Below are 12,876 nucleotides of genomic sequence, written 5' to 3'. Positions count from 1 at the left end.
TACCAATGGAACATAATTAAAGCATAGTGATGAATCACAAAAACAATATGCAATTATATATTGTGAAATATTTATTTCTAATGACAAATAAATGAAATTTTGTCTTGAAGCATGGTGTAACTTGGGTAATAGTCTTCGTGCCCGGTACTCATATGTGGGCAGAGCTGCCTGGAGACGCATAGAGGAGCAGTGTCTTGGTTCCTAAAATCATCGGAAATATGTGTTTTCTGATGGTCTAGGCAACTCCTGTGAAAGGGTTGTTCGACCGCCACAGGGGTCACGACCCACAGGTTCAGAACCATTGGCATAGAGCATATAGGACCAAGCAACCAGTTCCTTATACTTCTTATCCTGAAACAATTGTAGAAAAATATAAGATGGGCAATCGCCCAGAACCTTGTTTCTCACAAATGTCAGCTCCATTAGTAGTGGTCCCCTAGAGCAGCTGTGTATCTCTATTACCTACCACCTTATGTCATGGACCAGCCCTCTTTACTACAGCAGGGAGAGCCATCAGCACTTTTAAAATGAGCCAGAATCGAGAACCCATTCAGGAGGGTCAGCTCTACAGCTTTGTTCCCAGAGAACTAGTCTCAGTACCAGTGTCTTAGACTAGGCTCTCTAGGAGAGCAAAATTGGGTAAATAGAGATAATATGGGGGTTCTAAAAGTTTGAAGAGTAGAATTAAGTACTAGTGAATATGGTAGAATATGGTTCCTATCATTGAATATTATAAGTTTAGCTTAACACCAACCCCCATTGTTTGCGAAAATAATGACTAACTAGCCACATAGGATTTAATCTGTACAAGTCAATAATCCAGGTGTTTCTATTTGCAGCCAGCCTACACTTGTTTAATCTCCTTTTCTCAATTGTATTTTCAATGCATTACCATGGACTAATTTAAGGAAATTATCCAACAGAATGACCTTATGTTTCAGAGAGATGATTGATAATGTTCTATAACATAAAATGACAAAGGTGTCTTTAAAGTGAACCAGAGGCATATATAAACCATAGATATATGAATGGACTTGGTACTTGCACTTAATCTTAGCCCCAGTCTAAGAACAATTAGTCCTTATGACCCGGCCCTGCTTGATAGGCACCCTCATGAAGAGTTCATGGAAGATATGGGTGCTACAGCAAAATTTGGTGAAGAAACTAGATGGCGCCTGGCTATCAGAAAGAATAGCATCTGTGGTCTCAAAGGTTTGGCTTCAAACAGCCATCTAAGTGAGACATCAACTAAGGCCACTTGGAAGAAGTATATCAGCCTGTGTGATCCAAGGTTTGTAAATAATATCATCCAAATCTGAAGGAGGAAATGGTATCAGAGTTTAAATTATGAACACCAGCTTGCAGAGAACTACAAGGACAGTGGACGCCCCAAATCCATCAGGTGAACCCCCTCTGACCACAGACCAGACATGTGAAGAGCCGTGCTACCATGCAGAGGTCAATGAAAAGTGGATGCTTGCTGATGCAGTGAGGTTAACATTTAAGACCTTATTATTTGATCTCCCTTTTGACCAATTTTTAAATTGTTCTCAATTTTTCTTCTTTCTTTTCAATTGAGGTTTTTCTCTGTTTTATTTTGTCATTGTTGCTAGTTTTTTGTTGCTGCAGTAGTTTGTTTTTTGTATGCTTTTCTGTATATGAAATCAATAGATAATTCTATAGAGACAGCAACTGAATTAATGTTTTCTTAGGGGGAATAGCAGGGCACCTTTGGGGGAAAGGGAGCTAATAACAATAAGTACAAGAAAAAGCAAAACGTTCTAAAATTGATAGTGATAATGATTTTGCAACTTTTCTTGATATTATAGAATGGTTGAATTATATGATATATGGATTATGTGGAATAAAACTTTATTTTTCAGCTAGTAAAATTTCTTCCACAAAATTTTTGAGGCCTCCATATGAACACTGTGTGTGTATATATGTGTTTGTGTGTGAGTAAAAAAAGTATAGTTACAAAGTCATAGAAACTTTTATTAAACAAAAAACATCAAACCATGGAGCAACTATGTCTCCCCATATTCTCCATCATCTGAACACAGTGTTTCTATCTCTCTACCCCTCCCCAGGGGATTCTGTGTTCTCCCATTTACATCACATCAATACCTTCTGGGATTTATATTGAGTTTACATTGCATCTGTAGAACGACATGAGAAGAATGTACATTTTTACAATGTTGAGTCTTCCACTTCACAAATATTTCCCTTCCTATATTGAGGTTTAATTCATTTTTCTTGCAATACTGTTTTGTGATTATCTATGCAGAAGCTTTGCCATCTTTCATTAGAATTACTTTGAGGCATATGATTTTTATGCTAGATGGTATTATCATTTTATTTTATAATTTGTTACTATAAAGTTATATAATTGATTTATTAGTATTGACTCTTTAACCAGATGGCCTTGATGTCATAAGAACAGTTTTGTTTCTTCCTTTGACATTTTTATAACTTTTCATGCTTTTTCTTACCTTATTACTTTACCTTTGATTGCCAATTCAATGTCGATAAATATGGTAATAGCACCTATTTCTTGTTTTTGATCTCAGAGGGGAAAGCTTTAATATTTCACTAAGTATGATGCTTCTTGCAGGATTAGCTTCTTTTTTATTTTTGTAGATTCACTTTATCAAATTAAGGGTATAGTCCTTTATTCCTAGTTTGCTAAGAATTTTTGTTATGAACAAGTATAAAAGGACACTTTTAATCTATCTTGGATATTCTTAATCTTAACTGTAGCAAAACTACCCTTAGTATTACATAGTATCATAAAGATGAAAATAAATAGATAATTAAGTAACCCTCACTTTTTTTCTTTTTAGAAAACATTCTCCTGAGAAATCTTCCGTATGCTATTTTCATCATGCAGTATCCTCGTCAGCAAAGCAGGGATGCTAACGGTATCTATCAAAGAGGGTTTGAGGGGGAATGAGAGAAATCGCATAAAGGATTGGAACAGTACATGAACGCTAGCACGCATTTGATAGATGTTGGCTGTTACAGTGACAACTCTCACGCTACTAATTATGAGCAGGTGAAGAAAATGAGGCTGTGAGAGAGCGTGATAACCAATGACAGACTTGGTCCTAGAAAGCCGGTCTCCTGATGCGCACCCCTTGACTGCTTCCACTTAAACTGTGATGCCCTGAGAGGGGATTCTAGAGTCCTGTAACATTCTATACCACTTAGATTCTTTATCATACTACATGTTTCCAAAAGACTGTAATAAAATAATGCTTACCCACTGCACGGACTGGGAAGGCTCTTCAGAGTCCTTAGTGTGTATGCTGCCTCAGAGTGTCTCAGCATAACAAAATTACTCGGGAACAAACTCATTGCCAAGTTCTTTCCTATGTGGACTCGTCTTACAAGTCAGGACAACCACTTCACTCATGGTTGCCTGCAAAGAATCTTGTCTTCAGTCAGCTCATGAAGGTAAAGATAGTGTTTTTTTTAAAGGCACTTTGCCAACTCCCTCAAACATAACTTTGCAAATAGACAGCAAGAGAAACACGGTAAATGACTTCCATATGGCTCAGGGCAATGAGAAACTTTCGTGATTAACAACACATTCAGTTCAATAAAGTAACTTCCAAATCTGCTAGAGAGGCTTGTCTGCTGTGTCTCTTTTTCTATTGGAGTTTTTCATTGCTTTGAGCCTCCTAGACCCGCTTAGGCTCTCAATTGCTCCATTTTCTCCACAAGTCTCTTCCAAGATAATCACCTGTTCCTATTTGTCAGGCCTATCAAGCAAATAGCTGCTCTTCAACTTATTTTAGAACCAGCTGCTTTAACCATATGCTTCAAAAATTCAAGGCATGGTTTTTACAGCCTCATCAGCTGATACAGCCATTAACATGTCATCTGCATATGCAAATAGTGGTTTAACCATCTAAACTATACTGTTCCCTTCCACATCTGTCTAAAGGTTAGTTTGCAACATAAATTTTCACCAAAGGGCCTATAATTAATATATAAAGGCCCAAATGGTAATTAATACATAAAGGCCTTCATGTTGTCACTGGTTGAATGTCTCCTTTGCTCCCGGACGGAAACACTATTTTCACACTGTTCGAGGGGTTGAAAAGGTCTGACACAAACCTATGCAGTTTTAAACACGTCCTCGCGGATCAAGAGCTTTTTTCTTCCTCCAAACAAAACAAAATAAAATCCAACCGTCTTTGCTCTGTGTGTGTTACAATTTCCCTTGGTCTCAGTAAGCCACCTGCCACCTCTGCCCCATAATGCCTGGAATGAACCAAATCATCTTCCTTGCAAACATTGTTAATCTCACAGTAATGCCTACTAATCGCTTTGTAATCAGCACTCAAAGGGACTAAAGGTCCTTGATTCTTAATCACTATATTTTAATCATCATTCTGGTGAGATGACAGTTAGTAATCCCTGAATCTTCCTCGGCTTCCTAATTATTCCCTAGGACAAAGAAGAAGAGCTCTCTAGGAGGAAAAAAACAGATCCCTGTGACGGGAATTGGTTGTTGCGAACCTGACAGCCCAGGCTGTTGTTTCTGATGTCTGTCGGACCATTACGTGTACTTTTGGATACAGATGACACACGGCTCTGTGTTTTCTTATTTTCTCTCCCTGTTTTAGTCTCTTTACCTCAATGACGCTTTCTTACCCTAGCAAATGTGGGGGTAACAATGCGTTCGCTCTACATTTTTACAAGGGTTTTGTTCCGGATTCATACAATTTCCACTTAATACTTTTCCTTACACAATTTTGTATCCTCTTTATAACTTCTTACTTTTGTTTCCCAATATTAATGCCCAAAAGAGGGAGGAAGAAGCTCATCACACTCAGAGCATCCTCTCCACCTGTGAACCTGAATACTTGTTACCTTGTGATCCAAGGGGGCTTCAAAAGTTTGCGGGGGAAAAATGGAACTCAATAATAATGGAATTTTTCCATGAACTTTTTGACGCCCCCTCCTATACCAGTAACACCAGATGCGTTTGAGTTGACTTTAATGGTAAACACGTGCGTCCGAGAAGGTCTGCTCTCTATAAGGTTTTCAGTATCTACATTTTCCAAAGTCGAACACCAGCATTTTCTTCCAAGGTGCCGCTGGGGGACTCAAATCTCCGCCCTTTCAGCTAGCAGCTGAATGTTAACCACACCAATGGGAAGTCAAAGAGCATTGCTCCAAGTCCTGAAACCCTTTATTAAACAAAAATATCAGAGTATGAAGCTGTTGTTCTTTCAGAGCCCATCCTCCACCTGGGCCTTGACCCGTTTGAAGGCAATGATCCCCTCTCTGTTCCTCGTCCCCCAAAGAATTCTGTGCTTGTTGATGGACACCACGGCAAGATGGCAGCACGGCAACTTCAAGGAACTCAAGTCAGGGGAACAAAGGGGAGTCTAAAGGGACAACAGCAGGGCTGTAGAGAGGATGGAGGTACTTCCAAAAAAATCCTCCATGGACAGTCGATGCATTGTTGTGATGGGAAAACAACAGATCATTACTGCAGCTCTCCTGGCCTTTCCCCATTAATGCAGTTTTCCAATTCTTTGAAATTCTTCCTAATTCGTCCTTGGGATTGTCCTGTGTTCTGGGAGGAAATATATCCAGACGACCCCTTTGGAGGCTCCTCAAATAGTCCCCATCACTTGCTGAACTCACCTGTCCGCCTGAAATGGAAGACGCCCAGCACAGCCATTCAGAAGCTACTGCTTTGACTGCTCGCGGCTCTTTCAGCTGTATTTGTAAATCCAACACTTGTCTCCAGTCTTGATTTATCCCATAAAAGCATTACATTCGCTTCCATCTTGCTTAAAGGACTGATGGAAAGACCCTGTCTTTGAGTTAGATACTCGTCACATAATGTGTAAAAGAGAAAACGCCAAAATGCCATGCCCGCGGCAGGGCAACCTCAGTGGCTCCCAGATCCACGGTCACCGCGCGTCTTCTCTCAGCGTCTGGGTCAGTCACGCTCTCTTCGTTCCTCCAGGTTGATGGTCTCCCCTTGCTGGGTCCACGTTCAAGATCCGTCTCCCCCTCCCTCGAAAGACTTTATCCATCTAAGAACTGTTGTCTTTTTTGGCTTGAAATTTTGGCTGGTCTTATTTTATTTATTTTTTAATCATTTTATTGGGGGCTCATACAACTCTTATCACAATCCATATGTACATTAATTGTGTAAAGCACATTTGTACATTCATTGCCCTCATCATTCTCAAAACATTTGCTCCCCACTTAAGCCCCTGGCATCAGCTCCTCATTTTTCTCCTTCCCTCTCTGCTCCCCACTCCCTCATGAACCTTTGATAATTTATAAATTATTATTTTGTCATATCTTGACTGTTATCTTATGTGGGGCTGTGTTCCTGCAAACTTGTTCCAAAGCTCCAATGGCTGAGGAAGCTATCCACTAGATTAGATTTTGTTAAAAATTTGGGATTCGCCCTGATCACAAAATATATACCCCCACCCCCCAGGGCACAGAAAGCAGTTTTTCAAATTCTTTGAAACTCTTCCTAATTCGTCCTTGGGGTTGTCCTGTGTCCTGGGAGGAAATCTATCCAAATGACCCCTTTGGAGGCCCCCCCAAAGAGTCCCCAACCCCTTCTGAACTCACCTGTCTGCCAAAAATGGAGGAGGCCCCCCAGATGCATCCAGAAGCTTTATTCTGAAGGCATTCTAAGGGGGCTGGAACAAACACATCACTAAGCTGTCTTGTCTGCAGTCACACGCTGATTGCAGAGCCATGTTTAAAAATGCTTTGTTTGAATAAACTTGTGAAAATATGTACCAATACCTGTTTACTTAGCCTGGTTGAATGGTTTTATTGTATTTCTATCGTGAATTAAGTGAAGGTTTACAGAATCGATAATCAGTTACACATCCAACCGTTCATACACAGAGTTCCTATTCATCCACTGCAATCCCTCAACGTATTTACCCGGGTTATCTTCTTTTCAGAAGTCTAGCTCCCAACTGACTTTTATATGCTCTGATTTTATACCCTCTGACTTTAAACACTCCAGAGTGAAACTTCCTAATGCATAGTATTGATTTATTTTCACAATTTAATAGTTTCAAGTATCACATTTTAATCACCCCAAAAGAAACCTTATACCCTTTAAGTATCACCTTCTAATTCTCTGATCCTCCCATCCTGCCTTCAAAAAACCCCCCAAACTCATTGTCATTGAGTTGATGCTGACTCACAGTGATCCCCTGTGGGTTTTTGAGACTGTGATTGTGAATGGGAGTAGAAAGCCCAATCTTTCTCCATAGGAGCTGCTCGTGGTTTCAAACTACAGACCATGTGGATTACAGGCCAACTGGTAAACACTACACAGCCAGGACTCCTACCCCAACCTGCCTTAGACATTTACTAATTTAGTTCCCATTTCCATAGATTTTTCTATTCTGAATATTTCATATAAATGGAATCATATGCTATGGGGGTTTTGTGAGTGACTTCTTTCACTTAGCATATTGCTTTCAGGAGTCATTGATGTTGGGGGTAAAATGATGAAAACTTCTTAGACATAACTGGACATCTTAGGGGAATGCGTTGCTGGGCCCAGGGGCTCAGGACCACAGTCTTAGGGGACGCTAAGGTCAAGCCATTGACCTAGCACAGTCTGCAAAGACAATGATTGGTGAGTAAGAGGTTCTTGAGCAGCAGAAAGGAGAGTGATAAAAATCAAAGACACCTGGGGAAATTTTGTAGCTAATGGAGCACATGAACCTCAGCCTATAGGTTGAGGGTAGACCTAATTACCACCCAAGAAAAGTAACCAAGAGGGGAGTACAACTTTTAAACCCAGGATCCCAGTGCTGAGACTTCCCTAGTCCCAGGACACAGAAAACGGTACCCCAAAACCAGCAGACAACTATAGAGAGTGCATCCACCTGCAGAGTAGGAGAGCTGACTGCCTTGGACCAGAGGCAATGAGATCACTCCAGTACTTCTGAGCAGATGTAGAGTTCCCAATGGGATAGAGGCCTGCAGCCGAGGCCTGAGAGCAGCCCGACTATAGGCTGTCGGCATAACTAAGGAGGAGGTAAGAGCTCTGGATTGAATGCCTTCTCAATTGGCAAACTGTATCCTGTCTCTTGAGTTGTTGCTGTTCCTGACAAGGTGATCCTGATCCTAAATTGTAACCTGTTACTTCCTTAGTAAATGCTGTAATGTGAGTATGACCTGTGGATTCTGGGGGGCCACTACCAGAGATTACCAGACCCAGCAGAGAAGAGAATGCCTTAGGAGGCATGGTTGGTGTCAAAACTGTTTAAAACGTTAGGGAGTGGTGATTTGACTGACACCAACCACCCCCTTCACTAGGATCAGCTTCGATCCTGATAGTAATTCTCTCTCCTCCCCTTAGAGTTCAAAGAAGTCTGAAACCACCATTTTATTGATTGATTGTAAAGTTGTCTTATTTATTTTAAAGGTAATTTTATTGGGGGGCTCCTACAGCTCTTATAACAATCCATACATCAATTGTAGCCATCATATTTGCACACATGTTGCCATCATCATTTTCTAACCATTGACTTTCTATTTGAGCCTTTGGTATTGTTCCGCTTTTTCCCCTCCCTCTCCCCCTCATGACTCCTTGATAAATTATAAATTATTATTATTTTCATATCTTACACTGACTGCTACCTCCTTTCCCCTATGGTTTCTGCTGTTCCTCCCCCCGGGGTGGTGGTGGTGGTTGTTATATGTTGATCATTGTGAGTGGTTTCTCCTTCCTCCCCTCTTCTCCCTGCCTGGTATCCCTACTTCCATTTCTGTCCCTGAGGGGTTTATCTGACCTGATTCAGTGTGGCATGAGCTCTTATCTGTACCAGTGTATGTGCTCCGGTCTAGCCCAAAGTGAAACACAGGACTGGGTTCATGAAGTGGGTTCATGAATATTGTATTTCATTGGAGCTATATTGTGCCCTGTCTGACTCATCCCTTCCTGGGACCCTTCTGTGAAGGGATGTCCCATTGTCTACAGATGGGTTTGGGGCCTCTGCTCCAGCCCCCCTCATTCTCAACAATATGATTGTTTGTTTTGAGTCTTCTGATGTCTGTTACCTGATCCCAGCTTGTCAATTTCTGCAAAGAACCAGCTGGGATTCGAATGGGGATGGCGCTATTGATTAGCAGGGTTGCTAACAATATTACCTCTCTGATACATGAATTTTCACTCCATAGTTCATACACCTTTTGCTTTAAGACGTTGATTGCAATCCCTCCGATCTCCTCTCTCCTCCCTGTACTTTCCATTTCCATCCATCCTTCTTCCTTATCCCTTCCTGTCTTCGGAGGTGCTCTTGACCTCACAGGCTGATTGCTGAAAGGGGTGCTTGCCTCGGATGTTACTGCTCACACGGCTTTCATTTGGCTGAAAATGGAGATACGGGGGTGAGTTGACTGAGGACCATTGTCTTGGGAGTCCCATCTGTCTCTATCAGACCACTGAGCCTCATCTTTCAATTATTTTGAGTTGTGCTCCAGGTTCCCCCACTCTATCCAGGGCATCCTGCTATGATCCCTTTGGTTGTGGTCAGTGTTTGGGTGCCATCGAGTTGGTCTCGATTCACTGGACCCTGTATACAACAGATGGAGACCCCACCGACCCTGTGCCACCCCCACTAGTTCTTACATTTGGACCCATGGTTGCAGTCACTGTATCAGTCTATCTTGTTGAGGGCCTTCCTTTTTTTCTTGACTCCTCTACTTCATGAAGCCTAATGTCCTTTTCCAGGGGCTGGTCTCTCCTGACAACATGTCTAAAGTTCATGAGACCAAGTCTCGACATCCTTGCTTCTAAGGACCATTTGGGCTGTACTTCTTCCAAGACAGATGTGTTGATTCTTTTGGCAGTCCATGGTACTTTCAATATTGCTCACCAGTTCCATCATTCAAATGCATCAACTCTTCTTTGGTCTTCATTATTCAATGTCCAACTTTCACATGCATATAATGGGATTGAAAATACCATGGCTTGGGTCAGGTGCACCTTAGTCCTTAAAGAAACATCCTTGCTTTCCAATATTTTAAAGAGGTCTTCTGAATGAGGGGGGTAGTGTGGAGTGGAGACCCAAAGCTTATTTGTAGGCCACTGGAGATCCCCTTGCAGAGGAGTCTCGGGAGGAGATGAGCCAGACAGGGTGCGATGTAGCAATGATGAAAAATACAACTTTCCTCTAGTTCCTAAATGCTTCCTTTCCACCCCCCATCATGATCCCAATTCTACCTTGCAAGTCTGGCTAGACCAGAGGCTGTGCACTGGTACAGATAGGAACTGGAAATACAAGGAATCCAGGGCAGATGATCCCTTCAGGACCAGTGGTGTGAGTGGCAATACTGGGAACGTAGAGGGAGGGTGGGTTGGAAAGGGGGAACCGATTAGAGGATGTACATGTGACCTCCTCCCTGGGGGGTGGACAACAGAAAAGTAGGTGAAGGGAGACATCGGACAGGGCAAGATATGACAAAATAATAATCTATAAATTATCAAGGGTTCATGAGGGAGGAGAAAAATGAGGACCTGATGCCAGGGGCTTAAGTGGAGAGCAAATGTTTTGAGAATGATGAGGGCAATGAATGTACAGATGTGTTTTACACAATTGATGTATGTATGGATTGTGATAAGAGTTGTATGAGCCCCTAATAAAATGCTTTTTAAAAGCAAGATGAAAGAAATACACAGTCACTGTACCAAAAAAAAATTAGTTGACATTCAATCACATCAAGAGATAGCACATGTTCAAGAGCCAACAGCTCTGGAGGAAAAAGTCCAAGCTGCATGCAGGCATTGGTGAAAAGCACAGCTCCAGAACTGACAGAATACCAGTTACACTGTGCACCACGCTGGAAGAGCCCTGGACGCACTTACTGGTCTACGCCAAACACTTGGAAGAAAACTACCTGGCCAGCAAGCTGGAAGAGATCCATATTTTTGTTCATTTGAAAGAAAGATTACTCAACAGAATGCAGAAATACTGAACAGCATCAATATCATAAGCAAGTAAAATGTTGCTGATCCAAACCAGCCCAGCCCCACCATCTTCAAGCCTGTTCTGACTCAGAGGGACCCTTCAGGAGCGCAGGAGAAAGGCCTCTTTGATTGTAAATATCTACAGGGACATCCCTATACTCCAAGGCTGAAGGTAGTTTTTTAAAAATGGCTGCAGCAGTCTGGCAACAAGGAGGTGCCAGAAATTCCAGCAGGATTCAGGAAGGCATGTAGCATAAGCGTTATCATTACACATGTCAGCTGGATCTTGGCTGAAAGCAGCGAATACCAAAAACATGTTTGTGGGATATGTATCTAAGTTGATGTATCTGTATATTATACTTCTCAGAAGCCTATCCACTGAGTATTGCAATGCATTTGAGGGGACTTCAAACGGTCCACGGAAAAACAGAATTAAAAAATAATGGAGTTTTCCCACAACTTTTTGAAGTCTCACATATCTTCACAATGTTACATACATAATCTCGCTCAGGTATTTCTAATACGTTCCATGTTATCAAACTCAGCTCTACCCTGGAAAGGTCCAACATATAAAAAAATCTGATTTCAAAATAAACATAAATGTGATTATTTACTTTTTAAAAAAAGACAGATCTTGTACATCTACATTTGTTTCTCCAATTAAGGGCTCAGAGATACTCCACTCCAGAAGCCAGCCTCCTGCCCAAGCACGCAGTTTTACTTGGTCTGTGGGCTGGAAAACTCACCGCTCTGCCTCATGCTCTGCCTCCTGGTGCTGCTGGTGCTGCTCCGCGGCCACTCCTCAGACACGAAAGCGATTCCCGAGACCACAGAGGGTCAATGTGCAAGGAGCAAGGGGGTCCGAGGACAGAATTCAGTCCCGGTTCTTCTTTCTTACTCGTAGTGAAATCTCCCCTTCGGTTTCAGGGATGACTGATTTTATACCCAGCCAGATGGCGATCGCAATTAACCTTGTTAAAACCACTCACAGCTGAATCATACAATCCAATCAGTATCTCCCCTGCCACCTCTTTATGCAGCGCCTCTAGGAAAAGAAGGCTCCTTTTGGGGAAGTAACAAAGGCTACGAGAAGAGCCATCCAGGCAAGTCACTGCATTGCTCTGAGGCGCATTGGTCCGTGCCTCCTTTTCGTCACTCCCCTTTGCTCTAGACAGGAAAAGACCACTCATGGCGCCCTAGAAGGCTGCTCGTGAGCTTTTAAAACCCTAAGCAGATGACGAAGGCATGAAACATTGCATGAGATGGGAACCATTATTCTGAGTGAAGTTAATCACAAAAGGACAAATATTGTATGAGTCCACTACTATAAGGAGAAACACCAATTAAACAAATCTTAGGGACCAATTCCTGAACCAAAGGGTAGAAGGCTACATACTGGCCATGAACTACACAGCACCTCCCCTATGAGCACTTTACAAGAATCACCTTGAAGGGGGAGACCTCATATTGGCTGGGGTCACTCCTTCAAGAGGAAGGAAAAGGGAGAAGACCATCTACTTGATGCTATACAACACTGAGACACTGTTGTGGCAAATCAATGGGTCCTCCACAGGCATGAAAGAAACTTGCTAGAAAAGTAAGACCAGGGGAAGGGAACATCTATATTCTGGAGGAGACACATCTATTTCTGTTGGTGAGTATGGTGCATGAAAGGGGAGGAGCAAGCTCACATCAGGAAGGGATGCTAAACAGTGATTGTAGAGAACCTTGGGGGACAATAGACCAGATTTAATGTTCTTAGGTAGACACTATGAATATGCTTCTAAACAACCCTCGGTGAACCATGCCATGGACGCACCACAACGACCTTGGAAGGTGGCCTTGCAGGCAGCATGGCATCCCCCAGAGGCCACAGCAGAGGGGCT

This window comes from Tenrec ecaudatus, chromosome 5 (genome assembly GCF_050624435.1).
Source record: "Tenrec ecaudatus isolate mTenEca1 chromosome 5, mTenEca1.hap1, whole genome shotgun sequence".
Taxonomy (NCBI): domain Eukaryota; kingdom Metazoa; phylum Chordata; class Mammalia; order Afrosoricida; family Tenrecidae; genus Tenrec; species Tenrec ecaudatus.
Note: the sequence above shows the minus strand (reverse complement) of the source record.